General features: G+C 36.9%; 1 pseudogene; it reads right to left on the bottom strand.

Annotated features, from left to right (window-relative positions):
* Positions 1 to 349: 349 nt before the first annotated feature.
* On the bottom strand, positions 350 to 937 carry LOC137227056 (large ribosomal subunit protein uL23-like; annotated as a pseudogene).
* Between the last annotated feature and the right edge of the window lie 14,349 nt (positions 938 to 15,286).

Genomic DNA, 15,286 nt, shown 5'->3' with positions numbered 1-15,286 from the left:
CCTTAACATTGTAGGACATTTCATTTTAAAATACCTGACTGACACTGGGTAGTAATTTTCCTTTCTTCTCCTCTTCCTTTCCATCATATATTCTTCTCTTTCTCCTTTTTTCCCTCCTTCTTCCCTTCCTTCCTTTTCCTCCCCTCCCTCTTTCTCTTTCCCCACTCCTCCTTTTCTACCTTCTTTATTTGTTCTTCCATTTCACCAATTCAATCATGAGAAAAAGAAAAAGGCCAGATACTGTTTTCAGTTTCACTTAAATCACCAGAGATTTTGAACAGTTCTCACATTCATTTTCTATCTACATTTCTTCTTTTGTGAATTGTTTGATCAATTATTGACACATTCATTTTTTTTTAATAGTGAAAACTTTTATATTTAGAATTAGTCAGCTGGACTCAGTTGAGTTGATCCCAATTTTGTTGGCAACATCCAAAGCGTCATAGTCAGGAGCCAGTCGAACGTATGCCTTCTTCTCTCCATCAGGCCCCTTAAGTTCTAGAGGCAGGACAGCTGATGTTTCCTCAGAAGTCCATACTCCATACAAGGGGCTGATCAGGGTGTTGACCTTAGCCACGTCAGTGTCATAGAGCTTCTTCACAGCCTGTTTAATCTGGTGCTTGTTGGCCTTGACATCCACAATGAACACCAGTGTGTTGTTGTCTTCTGTTTTCTTCATGTCTTACTCGGTGGTGAGGGGGAACTTGGTGATGGCATAGTGGTCAAGCTTGTTTCTCCTAGGGGCGCTCTTCCGAGGATATTTGGGCTGCCTCCTGAGCCACAGTGTTTTGGGCCGTCGGAAGGTGGGTGACGTCCGGATCTTCTTTTCTTTGTGGCTGTGTATGCCATTCAACACTGCTTTCTTGGCCTTCAAAGCCTTTGCTTTGGCTTCGGCTTTGGGAGGGGGCAGGACTTCCTTTTTTGCTTTCGGCGCCATCTTCGTGAAAAGGCCACATTCATTTTTATAAAGCTCTTTAAAGATGTTAACCCTTTGCCTGACAAGAATTTAACATTTTTACAGAGACATTTCTAGTAATTTTTACTTTATAATGTCTACTTACCCATTAAAAGATTTTGGAGGCATTCATCCATATTTCCTTTTTGTATTTTTTTTTTGTTACTTTCATTTATCTATATTTTCTCCAATGATTTGAAATGCTACCCTTCCTCATATTCTTAATTCTTACATTATCAGGATATGTTTTCAGGCTCTCTTACTCTTACTTTCTGTCTCTCTCTTTCTGGTTTATCTGCCTGCCTTTGCCTGTACTTGTAGCATACTTTTAAAATTATAATGTCTTTATATATGTTTTAATACTTTCAGAGTTAGTTACTCATTATTACTCCATTTTCTTAGTTATTTATACTCCTTTATAAAATACATAGTTTTAAAATTATAAGGCAATGTCAAGAATACAAAGGTCAAAAGTTTAGATTAGTTCAAATTGCAATGGAACCAAAATTATAATATTCTATAGATAAGTAAAAACATGGATTCAAAGGTCTTTTACATTTTCAAAGGCTTAAACTGTTCACTATTTTGCATATTCAAAAGGATACCAGAATCTCATGTATGTTCTGAGCATGCATGTGCATTATGAAAATGAAAGCAGAAAATTTATACTGGACACTGAAATTTGTCTATTACTAGAATATAGATTAACATGCCAAGGATGATTTCTTACTGAGTTTTAGGTGGGCTTTAATGGTAATTTATGATGCAATTACTAAAGCAGAAAAAATAAATGAATCGTTATATTCAGTATATGCCACAAAATATTGTCAGCTATAATGCAACCATTTAAATAAATGGGGCTAAATTAAAGTTAGCAGCCAAACCTTTGGTGACCTAAATCTTTTATTGGTCAAACTTTCCAAAAATGCATTTCTCCTTAGCATAGTGTCTGTCACCAGAAGGAAAGCTCTATGTTAAACACATAGGACTAAGCTCTTGAGAAATTAAAAAAATACATCCTCATAATAGCAAACATATTTTCCCTCTAATATTCACCATATTAAAATCAAAAGAATTCCTACTAGAGCTGTTTATTTTAGTATTTTTCAATATTCAAAATAATCATACTACTTAAATAAATGACTAAAAATCTTTCAAGACTGAAGTTTTAAGGTAAATATTACGGCTACCACAGAAGTACAAGTTTTATTTTTTTTGAATTTCAAAATAAATGCTAGAAGTAATTTTCCTTGCACTATATTCTAGTTTGATGAATATCAATGATTACTGATGATACTTTAAGTGTAATAAATTGATAATTTTGTATAGATCATAATATTTTTGTTCAGTGTGAGAAAATTACAATCACAATTATCTATAACATAGGAAGAGAAAACAAGAAAGAACAGTGACAGGAAGAGGAAGAAAAAAGAAAATAATGAAAAAAAGGGATGAATGTTTGTTTCAAAAGATACGAAAATAAGTGAAAATAAATCTATAACAAAAATACTATGCCATATTACGTACATTCACTCAGGTTCCTAGTGTTGACTGATATCACATTTCTCCCTGCACAAAAAATACAGATCTTTTGTTCCATATGAGTTATATGAGTTAGAAAAAGATGCTGAGAGTTGCAGTTTCTGGTTTTCATTCTGGCACTGTTCATTTACTATTTGTTTACTATCAGTTGAATTGGTTTGAAGGAGCTAGATTAATGTCCCTATAAACATAGCCCTATGCCATTATGTAGTTATATTAGTTTAGTTTAGTTTTGTTTTCTTGAAATAAGCTGTTGGATGGAAGACTTAAATATATGTTACGTATAAAAAAACTGTGACCCAATGTGGGAATCTCACTATTTTCTAGCCTAAGAGTTCATTAGACAAAATGGAATGTATATTTTCTTTTTCTTGATGTTTACTTTCAGATGTAACCAGACACTCTATAGCAGGCAAAGTGACCCTTCCTTAGCCCTCCAGAAGACAATTCACCACATGTCTGCATTGATGTATTTTGTCTTTTACTAGGTCCTTTTTCCTTACCTCAGCGTTTCCTTTATTCTCTTACTCTGTTTCAGTCTTGTAAATCCTCAAACCTGTTTTAGTTGTTTTTTTTTTTATTTTGAGAAAGTAATATTTACTTATTAAATTATAGCCTTCCCAGTTCTGAATAAACTTTATTGTCAGAACCATTCATCCCACATCATATTAAACACACTAAAATGTACAGACAGTCCACATTAAATATAATTTATATATAACTATAAAAGAGTTTCGTTATTATATATTATAGGCATTGAATCAATCCTACATTAAGTTTAATTTCACAGTTTTATTTTTGCCTGTGGAGCTAACACTTCTTTTCAAATATTAAACATTTTTTTCAGGCATTGGAAAAGCGCACAGAACTTAAGCACTGTGTCTAATAAATAAAATGGGCTGGACTTTCGTAACTGATGGCCCCCACCTCTTTTAAATTGTAATATCGCTCCTGCGATAGCTATCGTTTCAGTCTATTTTGCCCTCTTCTTATCACCTCCTAGTCACCCTATTAGTGATGGAGGGATCCTCTGCTCTAAATAGTCTGAAATGGCTGAATGCCTGATACCTCACACTGGGCAGATGAGATTGGCACCAGTTTATTCGCCACATATGCTCACATCCCAGGAGAGCAGGATGCTGCAGACCACGCAGGGCCACGTGGAGACTACTCAGGAGCAGCGTGAACTAGTAGGCACTGTGGGGGGCAAGGTGTGTAGTGGCTAGAGGGTGAGGTGACCTTTGATTTCCTCAGGACCATATGATTGGCTTGTTTGAATAATTTTGTGGCTGTCAGGCAGGTGAGACCCACCAGATTGAGGACCAGGTGGGGTGCAGCTGGTATGGCTTATAGGGGAACCAGCGGGGAGCGGTAGGGAACCTTTCCTGCTGGGTGGTGGGCATATATATGGTGAGAGCAGGGGAACTCATGGCTAGGCCTTTGAGAACCTGTGAGGGTCACAGATGTCAAGGCAACACGTGGAATTTCAGACCTTAAAAGCACATCCACCTTCCAGACTTTCCCTTTCCTCTCTCCCCCCAGTCCTTAGTGCCCAGGCAACTCTGGCTATAGGTGCGGCCCACATTTAGATGGTCTGTTCTGAAGTGACTGTTCACTATAACATGACATTGTTTTATTTCTCAAATGATAAAAATAAAAATGTGCTGTCCAAAAGAGAAAACTGTAGTTAAGCAAGGATTATCAAAATAATGAAATCTGGTGTTCTGTGTTTTTAGTTGGTATGGGTTGCAAATGCTAGGATCCCCCCACCCTAATCCACCCCCCGCCCAGTGTCATCTCTGAGCTTTCTTTTCCCTGGTTTGTTTCTTTATATACATATCTCAATAATTTTATATTTCAGATAGAAGGCTATGGAAAGTTACCTAATTTTTAGCTTACTGCCGTTTTAAAATAAACATAGCCTTTGGCTATTACTGATATTTCAAACACTATATTAATTTTTAAAATTTAGTAATACATTTATTTTCCACAATAAAAATATTTTCTGCTTATTTTGGGCAAAAAAGGAAAAATAATTGTTAGAAACAATTCAGGGGTACATGTTACGATTAATTTTGGTATTATTTCTAATACTTCAAAGGGCTACCTTTTTCCTAACAAGGACTGAGTTTTTAGAGAAAGTGAGCTGGATGGCAGCAAGAGGAGTCCTGCTTTTCAGTGTTTACCATGAGCAATGAAATCCAACCTCTTCTCAGAATAGATCATAAACTTAGAGTATCTGCTCTTGATGCAACTGAGGAGATGATATTAAAAATATTCAGTTTCCAATATACCATGGGCACTAACAGTGGGCACTGTCCGAACAGAATGAATGCTACCTCTTTGGACTCAAACAAGTTCCTGTGGACCCCTGCAGATCTGGGCCTGACGCCCTTCATGGCTGGGCTGAGAGGGGCTTGTAGGAAAGGATGTCAACGGAGGGATCTGGGTGGCCTGGGCTGAGTGTATGCTTAGTCTTTGAGGCTCAGGGTGTTGGCTCTTTACCAACTGTTGTGGAAGCATTTTAATGTTTTAATAACCAACGTGGGGTACCAGTGCATAGTGGTTGAATGTCTGCCAGCCCTGTGACTGGAGAATAATGATGAGAAACCTACTCTGAATCTTAAGAATTGTATAGTAAGATATTTTCTTTCTACCTGTAATCAGCATGGACTGAACAGTGATTTATGCTCTCAAATTTGGGCCCCTAAGCTATGTTATTTCAAGTCCTCATAACATCCATTTTTTACCCAACATTTATGTTCTTAAAGAGGCATGTTTTGACTAGTTGGATCAGTCATTTTTCAGAAATTCAATTTTACAAATGAAAGAAACAGTATGCTGGTCTGCTGTCTATTTTATAAATCTGTTTTCTTTACCTCAGCACTTCAAATTTGGTACTTTTAAAGCAGCATGGGAGAAATTACACTGCCATATATCAAGACTGGAAGATTATATCTTTGTTTGAAATGCTTCTCCCTTTTTATGCCATGTACCTTGAGTGATGGAATGTATTTCTCCACCCTTTTAATTTGGGGCTTGACCATGTGGTCCTCTTTGGCCAATAGAATGTGGACGGGAGTGAGAGCTTACCAGTTCTGTTCATCCTTTTCATACTTCTGTCACTGGCATGAAAAGAATATGACCCAACTGCCCCTTTGCTTCAAGGACACTGAGAGGCACATGGAGTAGAACTGGATCCAACTTATAGCTTGCAGCCCAGCCTAGCAATCCCACAGATACATGAGAAAAAGTAAATGATTGTAGTTTTAAATTATAGAGATTTGGGGTATTTTTTAAAAGCAGTATTGTTGTGACATTACTTTCGTGATGCAAAGACCTATTAAAACATTATAGTAATTGAGAATGCATCGTAGATATGTGGAATTATGAACTTTAACACTTTAAAATGCATCAAAAATAAACATAGCCAAATGTTCCAGAAATTAAAGGATCAACTACTACAAATAATTCATTTTAATAATATGCTAGCAGAGAGATGTGTTCAACTGAATTTGTAGAACTCAGAAATGAACCCCAGAAAATATGCAGAGCATTTTGAACCCTTAAACAAGCTACCGAAGTTTCAATAAACCAGAATGAAATTCTTGTAAGAATGCATGACCTCCTTGGATGCTTTTGCTATTGAATCCATCAGAATGAAATCCAGGATGTGTCACAGTAATTAAACTTGCCTGAGATTGGGTGGTCTTCACGATTCATATAACCATTACAGCCAAGAATTGAGTCTTATCAAGAGGAACCAGGAAAACGTTATTCTGGATTTTGCAGTATTTACATCTTGGTTATTTGTCCAGTATCAGTGTTAACTCTGGTGGCGAAGTCACTAATAACAGTTCACCCTGAAAATTGCTTAGATAATTATTGAGAGAAATGTGGGTTTGGAGAAGTGACGATGGCAACATGATTTATTTTCCTGGATGTTGCTATTTTATGAAAGTGTTTCATGGTTGCTGCCTTAAGAAGGAATTCAAGCTTTTGGAAAACAGTTTCCAATGCCTTCATGAACATGGGAGGCAGGGTATAAGTCAGACAAATAGAGATAAGTAAGTTATTTTAAATTCTGGTAAAATAAAATTAATCACTTGAAGTAGAATTTCCAGTAAAAGCATATATTCTTATCAATGAACCTTGAACCTTTTAGTGATCAGAATTCATGAAGGGGAAAAGTCTGAAACACTTAAAGATGTTTTTTTACCAAAGGAGACTCTGTTTCATTGCAGTTTTACGTGCATACAATATTCCTCTACTGAAACCACGTCAGTGACAATTCATGGTCTCCCGCCTCCAAAATAAAACATAATTTAAACCACGGTATATTATATTAATTGAGGTACCTGGATCCTTTTTAATTTAACAGTGATGCGTATAAAAAAGCTGGTTATTTTGACCATCTGGAGACAGGTGACTCCTCACTCCATTCTGAAAGATATTTCCTGCTTCACTAAACTACTCACTGACCCAGAAAAAACAACTTCATAACAACCCACGATTTTTTCCCAAGTTAGGAAACATGCATTTAAAAATAGTGCTAAGAAAATCATTATGGAGTAAGTCTAAACAAGCTATTTTCCAAGCACTGCAGGTCTGAGTTATGGAGGTGTGACATAACAAATCTAGCTTTGACAGAAAGCGTATGGTTAAGGTTTTACAGAATCTCAGTTTTGAAAGATTTTCTTCCGAATCCCTTATTTTTTAAAGCCTTTCCATCTAGGTAAATTATTTACTTTTTAATCGCTTTTCTTCCTCCTTTCAGTTTATTCTTCTGTTCCACGGTCTATAATTGTGTTTCAAAAGTTCTCTAGTGTTCAGTAGCACATAAAAGCTTGTTTTTGTTGTTAGGCTTTTTTTTTTTTTTGGCCAACAAATAGTTTTCTCATTATTTTCTGTAAAATTTGGGTGTAGGTCAAGGATAAATCTGCACATTCTGCTATAATATTCAAACTGTGGCATTTATTTTAGAGCTCAGATGACTAAAAACACCTTGGACATTATGAATGACAGGATGTGAATAGTAGAATCAACCCATTACTTGGCTTGGGGCAAAAGATTTACAAGAAGAAAGTTATAGCAGCTACTATTGTTTGGGGCTAAACTTGGGGCTGAAAACAAAGGCTAAAATTAGCTTTCACTGTGACAATTCAGTATGTAAACAAGTTGGAAGAGAACAGTATTCTTCTAACTGATTTTTTAAAAGTTTAAATGTAATTTAAAATTGTAATTTTACAGTTCTTTGAAAAACACCTGCGTTCCCACTGAAAGTAAAGTGTGTGTGTGTGTGTGTGTGTGTGTGTGTGTGTGTGTGTGTGTGTGTGTATGTAGATGCACAGATTAGCCCAGGGGGTTGTTGTAACGTTCTGTATTAATATCATGTGTATTACATGTCTTTCTGTAGATTGACAATATTATATAGGATACTTTAAATAAATGTCCATTTATTTCACTGGACATTATACCAACTTGTGGTATTGTCTGTTGAGATTTAGTCAGACTTGTAATTGACTTACAAAGAGAGAGGGCAGAAAAGATTAAGGTTCAAAATGTAACTTAAAAGTAGGCATAAAAGAGTTCTGGCATATAGCACCTGAGCACAAAAAATTATTACCCTAGACCCAGTTAATGCCATAGATCAAGTTAGAATCTGAATATTTGGGCCTCTTATTAACTGTATAACTAAGGGAGTGGCGACATATTCCCTGGACAGAAGAATGAGCTGCTGAAAAGTGTATGTGCGGAACAAGGGGGTGAGTGGGAGAAGAAGTGTTGAGCAGAGAGAGGTATCTGAGGGCTTGGAAAAGGGTGAGGATTGACAGTACCAAGAGTAATAACACTTTAAGGAAATATCTAGTACCATATTTCAATGTTCAAATGTTGATCTAATAGCTCAACTTAATTTTATTGATCCAGGGCCCAAGTATATGAATCCCATGGTGACAGTGAACACTATAAACAGTTAAAGAGGCATGGTCTCATTCCCTAGAACTAACCATTTACAAAATCTTTTATTCGGATATAGAGGGATATCAATTCTTAATATCACTAAGTACAGAAATTATGAGATTCTTAGCCATATTAACAACTCACTGGTAATGCTAAACCTGGTAAATTATATAAGGGTCTTTGGAATGTGAAAATAAAAGTAATGACAGAAGATTGCATGCCTATTGTATGTACTATCCCATTTCTTCCGTAGTTAGTTTACTCCTTATCAGCCTGCTTCAGAAGTGTTTTGAGTTGTTTGAACATAAGCAATACTAAATGGAAACCAAAAAATTGCATTAATTATACAAGCTCTTATGTATTATGATTAAAAATAGAAAATCTGAATGTTTAAATCATTACAGCAATGCACTTTGAATCATAGTGATGCATACCCTCAGCGTCTTGAGAACATTCATACTCAAGAAATTAAATGATATGCCTATTTCACAAAATTAGTAAAGAGCTACCTCAGGATTAAAAGTTAGGTTTCTCTTAGTTCCAGCCAGTGTTTTCTCTATTCTTCTAATGGCCTTAAATATTTTCCATCTCCCTATCTCCTTCCAGCTTTTTTCCCTCTAGCACAATCTCATACTAAACCATAATATAGGAAACAGTTAAAAATCAGAGCTATGGGCTGCATAAAAGACACTGGCATAGAGCTGCAGGCACTTATCCCTCTTCTCCTCTGTGCATCAGCCTGAGACACTTCCACAGAACCCACAGCTTGCTGCCCACCTAGAATATGTGGATGCTTACTGCCCAATAGCATACTGCCTCCCAAAGTGAAGAGAACGGAAACTAGGAAACTAACAAGGACCATAAGCCTGTTAGTTGCCAGATGTTGTGCATAACTTAAATCATGTGCTTCTCATGAAAAGTAATTTCTGTGAGGCTGAGTGTATCTACAACATTCCTGAAGCCACTCAGTGTCCAAGAAATCATAGGCTAATTGGACTACAAAATATTATAACATTAGAATAGCATTTAGGACCTAATAAAGAGTTGGTGAATAAGTAAATGAATTTTATTATTTTATGTTGGCAATGTGTCATACCCCTCCAAATGCAGGGTTTGCTGGTAAACAGTTCAAGTCCCCAGAGGACTCTCCTACTTGCCTCATCTAGTCCCAGACTGTACTTTAGGACTCTTCATGTTCATGTCTACTTAAGGAGACATGACTGAGTGTCCAAGTCCCTGAATCAAATCACCCAGCCAGAAGTATGGAATGGAGGGGAGGCGGAAAAGTTAGCTATCCCTGAGATGAGGGGGTATGGAATATTTGGAAAGAATTTCCTTACCCTGACCCCACCCCCACCCCAGTAAAACATGACTCAGAAGATGCCCTGGATTTTGAATCATGAGATCTGTACTTTCTTTTCCCATGGGCCAAGGCAGAGAGGCTTTAAAATAGACGTGAATCACCCTGTGCTCTCTACCTGTCACTGTATGAAGCAGTCTTCATTAATCCTGTTTTGTTTCCCGTCATCTCTTACTGGTGCATCATGAACAGAAGGGTGCAGACCTGAGTCCTTTCCATTAAAAGACCCCCCTCCATTTTTTTAAAAGACAGTAAAGGGGGGAGGGTAGTGGGGGGATGAATTGGGATATTGAGATTGACATATATACACTAATATGTATAAAATAGACAACTAATAAGAACCTGCTATATAAAAAAACAATAAAATAAAATTCAAAAAAAAAAAGAGAGTAAAGAAAGTGTGCTGAACATATATGCAAGATAATTGATAGAAATAATGTGATGGTTCTCAGGCTGCTAACAGAGCCAAATAAAGAAATAAAGGAATCTAATTCGTGGGGCCCCTTTTTCTTATTAGTACTGATAAGGAAAATGGTTGAAGCTTCCTCTCATGCTGTGCCTCTAAATGACGAAAGGACTCTCAGTGTGCATGATATAGGGGTGGTCCCCAAAAGCTGTTTCCCAAATCTCTTACACTGAAAAAAAAAAAAAAATCTCATTTCCTTAGATAATTCCTAGACAGCTGTGCTGATGTCGAGTCTTTGTAAGGGAACGCAGAGAGAAATGCCAGAGAAAAAGAAAAAATGTGAAACACCTGGTTTTGGCAGATTTTTCTCTCACCAGAGGAGACAGGTTTGAGTGCCATCTGGTCAGCAGCCATCTTCTGCTTGTCCTTCTCCCAAGTCCATGCCCCTGTGGACCGCACAGGACCAGGCTGGCAGCAGATTGCAGTGACCCCAGCACTGCAGCCTGGGATTTGGAGCCCCGCAGCCCTGAGCAGAGGTTATTCCTCCAACGCATGTCCGTCTGCAGGCTCTCCTTTTGACCTTCCCAAATAGTATTTAAAGCAGCAATTAGTGACTCTCCTGAGCCCAGTGGCCAGGCTCTTTAAAATCTTTTCAGTGTTTGAATACATCGTTTTAACAAGTTGACCTCTATTTGTACCCAGTGAAACTAGACAAAACAAACAAACAAAACAAAGTATTTTGCTTTGTGACTACAAAAAGAAATTGCCATTTTAGCACTTTTCCTGGAGCCCTGCTTACCCCTGCCTTTAGCTGCCAACCGTGATCACAGGAAAACAGCCAAGCATTCAGATACACCAGCTGTTTGTTCATTCACTCTTCACATAACACCACAGTTTCCAATGTGTTCAGTGGCATTTCCCAACAGCTATTGAATTACGATGTAAAGTATTCCGCTTCATTCAAATTGTGTTCTCTACTTAAGTAATCGCTAATATCCTTTCTTTAAAAAAAAAAAAAATGAAATCTCCTGCTGTGGGAGGAATGTCCCTTCTAGAAAATATTAGAGTTTCTGATATGCAATACTGAAAGAAGCTCTGTTTAATTCTTCCCCAGCCCCATTTTCAGATTTTCTTTGTCTGTCTGTTGTTAGTGTAACCTCTGTGTGGAGGGCTCTTCTGGCCGCCTCTGTTTCTGTTTTCAACTTTTTTCTTTCACATTGATCTTCAGGAAGGACAAGTGCATTGTTGTAAATCCAACCCACAAAAGCATAAGTGATAGCTTCCTATTTTACAGAAGTTTGGGGGAGGGAGATAAAGAAGATAGTTTACGTACTTGAGGATATCGCCGTTAAATATTTTTGCTGTGCTCAAAGGCTTGCGTCTGTAATTTTTTTTTTGGGGGGAGGCGCCTAGTTTCATATTTCTAGGTCTTTTTTAATGTAAATCTATAATGTATGTAAATTATCTATATATTGCCTCACCTCTGCCCCTCAAATCTTGCATCACTTCACCCATTGCACTCCCAGGAGACAATGGAACTTCAAATTATTGGGATCTATTCTCCTGGGAAGGCAATGGGGATTATAAATAACTGCTTCCTCCTTTTTTTTTTTTCTGTTGTGCTGACATACCTTCTAGCTAATTCAGAAAGAAATAAGCATATATAAGGGAGCAAAATTGATGCAAACTGCGACAGGATGGTCCCTGAGCTGTATGAAATTCTTACTTTCAAGAGATATATTCTAGCTATATCCTCCACATTGGAATATCTTCTTACAAAACACTTTTAAAGGATTTTTAGCACATTTACCTTATTGTTTATGAAGCAATTTAAAAAGAAGATAAAAGCGACAGTAACCTCACATTTCTTTGTACCTGTCTTGTGATGATTGGCAATTGGCACTTACATTGATTAGTTCATATTTCTGATATCATGGGTTCACATCTCAATATTCAGTTATAAATTCATATTCTAAAAGTTACACTAAGAAAAGATTCGGAAGAATCCAAATATGAAATGAATAATTCAAGCTTTCAACGCAGGAAAAACACGTTCAAATTGTTTTTTTTTTTTTAACTTAAAGTAAACAATGGTTCTAATTCCAGTGAACCGATGGTTCTTGAAGAAAATAAGGCCTACTTAGCTTATTTTACATGTAGATCATGTTAAGCAAGAGAAAAAAGGAGTTCTGTTCTTGCTGACATTATTTGGATAGAAGGTGCCCTGTATAAATAAGGAGATGGTGTGTCCTCATCTTTTTACAAATGCATCGCCAGCCTTCCTTGTTTAGCTCCACAGCCTATGCCCAGCACGGCTTACTGTGTGGTCCTTCTCAGGGCTGCTCTGTAGAATTGGCAACCAGGCAGCCCTACTGCTATGTTATCGCCTAGAAGATAATCAGTGCCTTCTGTTATAAAGAATTAATCCTGGAAAGTGACCTTTAAAATTCCTGAAGGTACAGACCCTTATATATTAAAAATGTTAGCTAATTCAAGGTAATCAAAATAATCTAAAAAAGACTTGTGTTCTCTTCAATCCATCTATTTTAATCCTCTTGTCAGACGAGGTGACTGGTACCAATTTAACTAGGTTGGGTTTTGTAGGATTGGGGTTGGCAAAGAAATTTTTTTTGTTTTTTGAAATCTCGGTGCTAATAGTTAACACTTACTGAGTGTTTCTGGTGGGCCAGGCACTGATTCAAGTATTTTCTGTGTGGAAAGTCTTTTATTCCTCACAACGACCTTATGAGTTGGGTATAATTATCATAACTACTGATAAGAAAAAACTGAGACACAAAGAAATTAAGCATCTTGGTGAAGGTCAAACAATTAAAAAATGTGAAATCAGGATTTTCACCTAGGCTGACTCCAGAATCCATGCCTTTAACCAAATGCTATAATTACAGAACACTCAAGATCCAGAGTGAGTATGTTCAGAGATCACAAATGACAAAGAAGGCCAGCAAAAGTGTTACCAAACAGATGTATGCTAGAGGTTGGTGTGCAGAGCTCAATGTTTTATTCTCCTACTTTCCCTTTTCAAGATATCTACTTGCCCAAATTTAGAAACCTAGGAATCATAATGTTTTCAGTTTCCCTTATCACCTACCTCTAGTTGTTTACTAATCTGTGTTTATTCTTCCTTAAAAGTAGGTCTTAAATCTCTTTATTCCTATTCCTGCCTCGGGCATCTCTAATAATTTTTATTGTCTATGAAAGCTTTAAGAAGTCATTCTGTAAAAGAAGGAGTTGAATTTGATAATTGAATTGGAAAAAGCCTCATGAATTCTCTCATAAGAAACTGAATCAATCCTTGAAGGATAATGCCCAAATTCTTCTGATTTACCTTAGAGACCCTCTACAAATTTGTTCCACACTATATATCTAACTCTGTCCCCTCTTGTCTGAGGAAGGGACAGACTTGGCTCAGACAGTACAAATTCACAGTTAGTAGTGGATAGAACAAAACCTCACAGATGCTAAAATGAGGAAAATATACGAATCCTAGAGAGAAGCCAGGTACAGTAACCGAAGAAGCAGGTCTTAATGGGGAGCTAAAATCAAGAACCCAGAAACAGATAGAAGAACAATATTTGAGAATGTAACATGCGTTGTCCATAGCTGGTGAAGGGAAGTGGGAGAAATAACAAATTGCTTATAAAAGGACAGGAATAAAGCACAAATGAATGTTCCTATTTCTCTGACTCAATCCTACTCTGTATCCATGATGTATGTTCATCCATTTCTTCACCTTTGCACAAAATGCTTCTGTTTTCCCATTCTGAACCTCATTCCCAGAATAACTCCCATTCTCTTCTCTACTTATATGAATGCTACCAATTCATTAGGTCATGTCCATTCCTTTGTCATAAAGCCTTCTTCAGTATGATTCCTGCCAGTTCCTCTTTTCCCTGAATATGTCTGCAGTACTTACACACTTTGTTTTTCTATACAGTTAATATTATATATTTTAAATTATTTGTACTTTTAAACTCTTTTTATCATAGATTTTTACCTCCACCAAACTTTAGGTTTCTTGAGAATTATATATGGGTAGGGAGAAAGAACTTACTTCTTTCCTCCTCTTTTTCTTCTTCTTTCTTTAGGAAAACAATGCTAATCTAATGAGGTCATATTCCATAACATTATTTGGGCTATATTTCCTTGAGTGTGTGATGACAGTAAATTATAGGCTAATTACCAGTGGTGTTTTTGTTCTGTTTACTTAGTCTGGATTCCCTTCAAAGCAGAGCTTGAGACAAAGGATAATGTATAAGTATTTTATGTGAGAATAGGTTTCCAAAGATTAGGGCTGAGCTACTGATAAAAATAACATTTACTAAGATATATTTAGGAAAAATTGCTAAGCATATAAAATTAAGCTGACTTCATTAAAAAAAACAACCCCCCCCCAAAAAAAAACCTCAGTTTTTCTTAGCCAAACAAAATTTCCTTGATTATAGAAGAAAGCAAAGGACACCATATTACTACATACTCATTATAGTACTTTGCCCTGGGGATTGTAATTACTGTTTACCCTGCTAGATGAACAGCATTCAGTGCTCAGACGAGGAAATGGGCTTTTTTTTTTTTTTAAACATCTTTATTGGAGTATAATTGCTTTAAAATGGTGTGTTAGTTTCTGCTGTATAACAAAGTGAATCAGCTGTACATATATCCCCATATTTCCTCCCACTTGCGCATCCCTCCCATGCTCCCTATCCCACCCCTCTAGGTGGGCACAAAGCACCTAGCTGATTTCCCTGTGCTATGCGGCTGCTTCCCACTAGCTATTTTACATTTGATAGTGTATATATGTCCATGCCACTTTCTCACTTTGTCCCAGCTTACCCTTCCCTCTCCCTGTGTCTTCAAGTCCCTTCCCTATGTCTGCGTCTTTATTCTGGTCCTGCCTCTAGGTTCTTCAGAAGCATTCTTTTTTTTTAGATTCCATATATATGCGTTACCATACGGTATTTGTTTTTCTCTTTCTGACTTACTTCACTCTGTATGACAGACTCAAGGTTCATCCACCTCACTACAAATATCTCGATTTCATTTC

Source organism: Pseudorca crassidens, chromosome 7 (genome assembly GCF_039906515.1).
Source record: "Pseudorca crassidens isolate mPseCra1 chromosome 7, mPseCra1.hap1, whole genome shotgun sequence".
Taxonomy (NCBI): domain Eukaryota; kingdom Metazoa; phylum Chordata; class Mammalia; order Artiodactyla; family Delphinidae; genus Pseudorca; species Pseudorca crassidens.
This window is presented reverse-complemented; position numbering and strand designations above follow the sequence as displayed.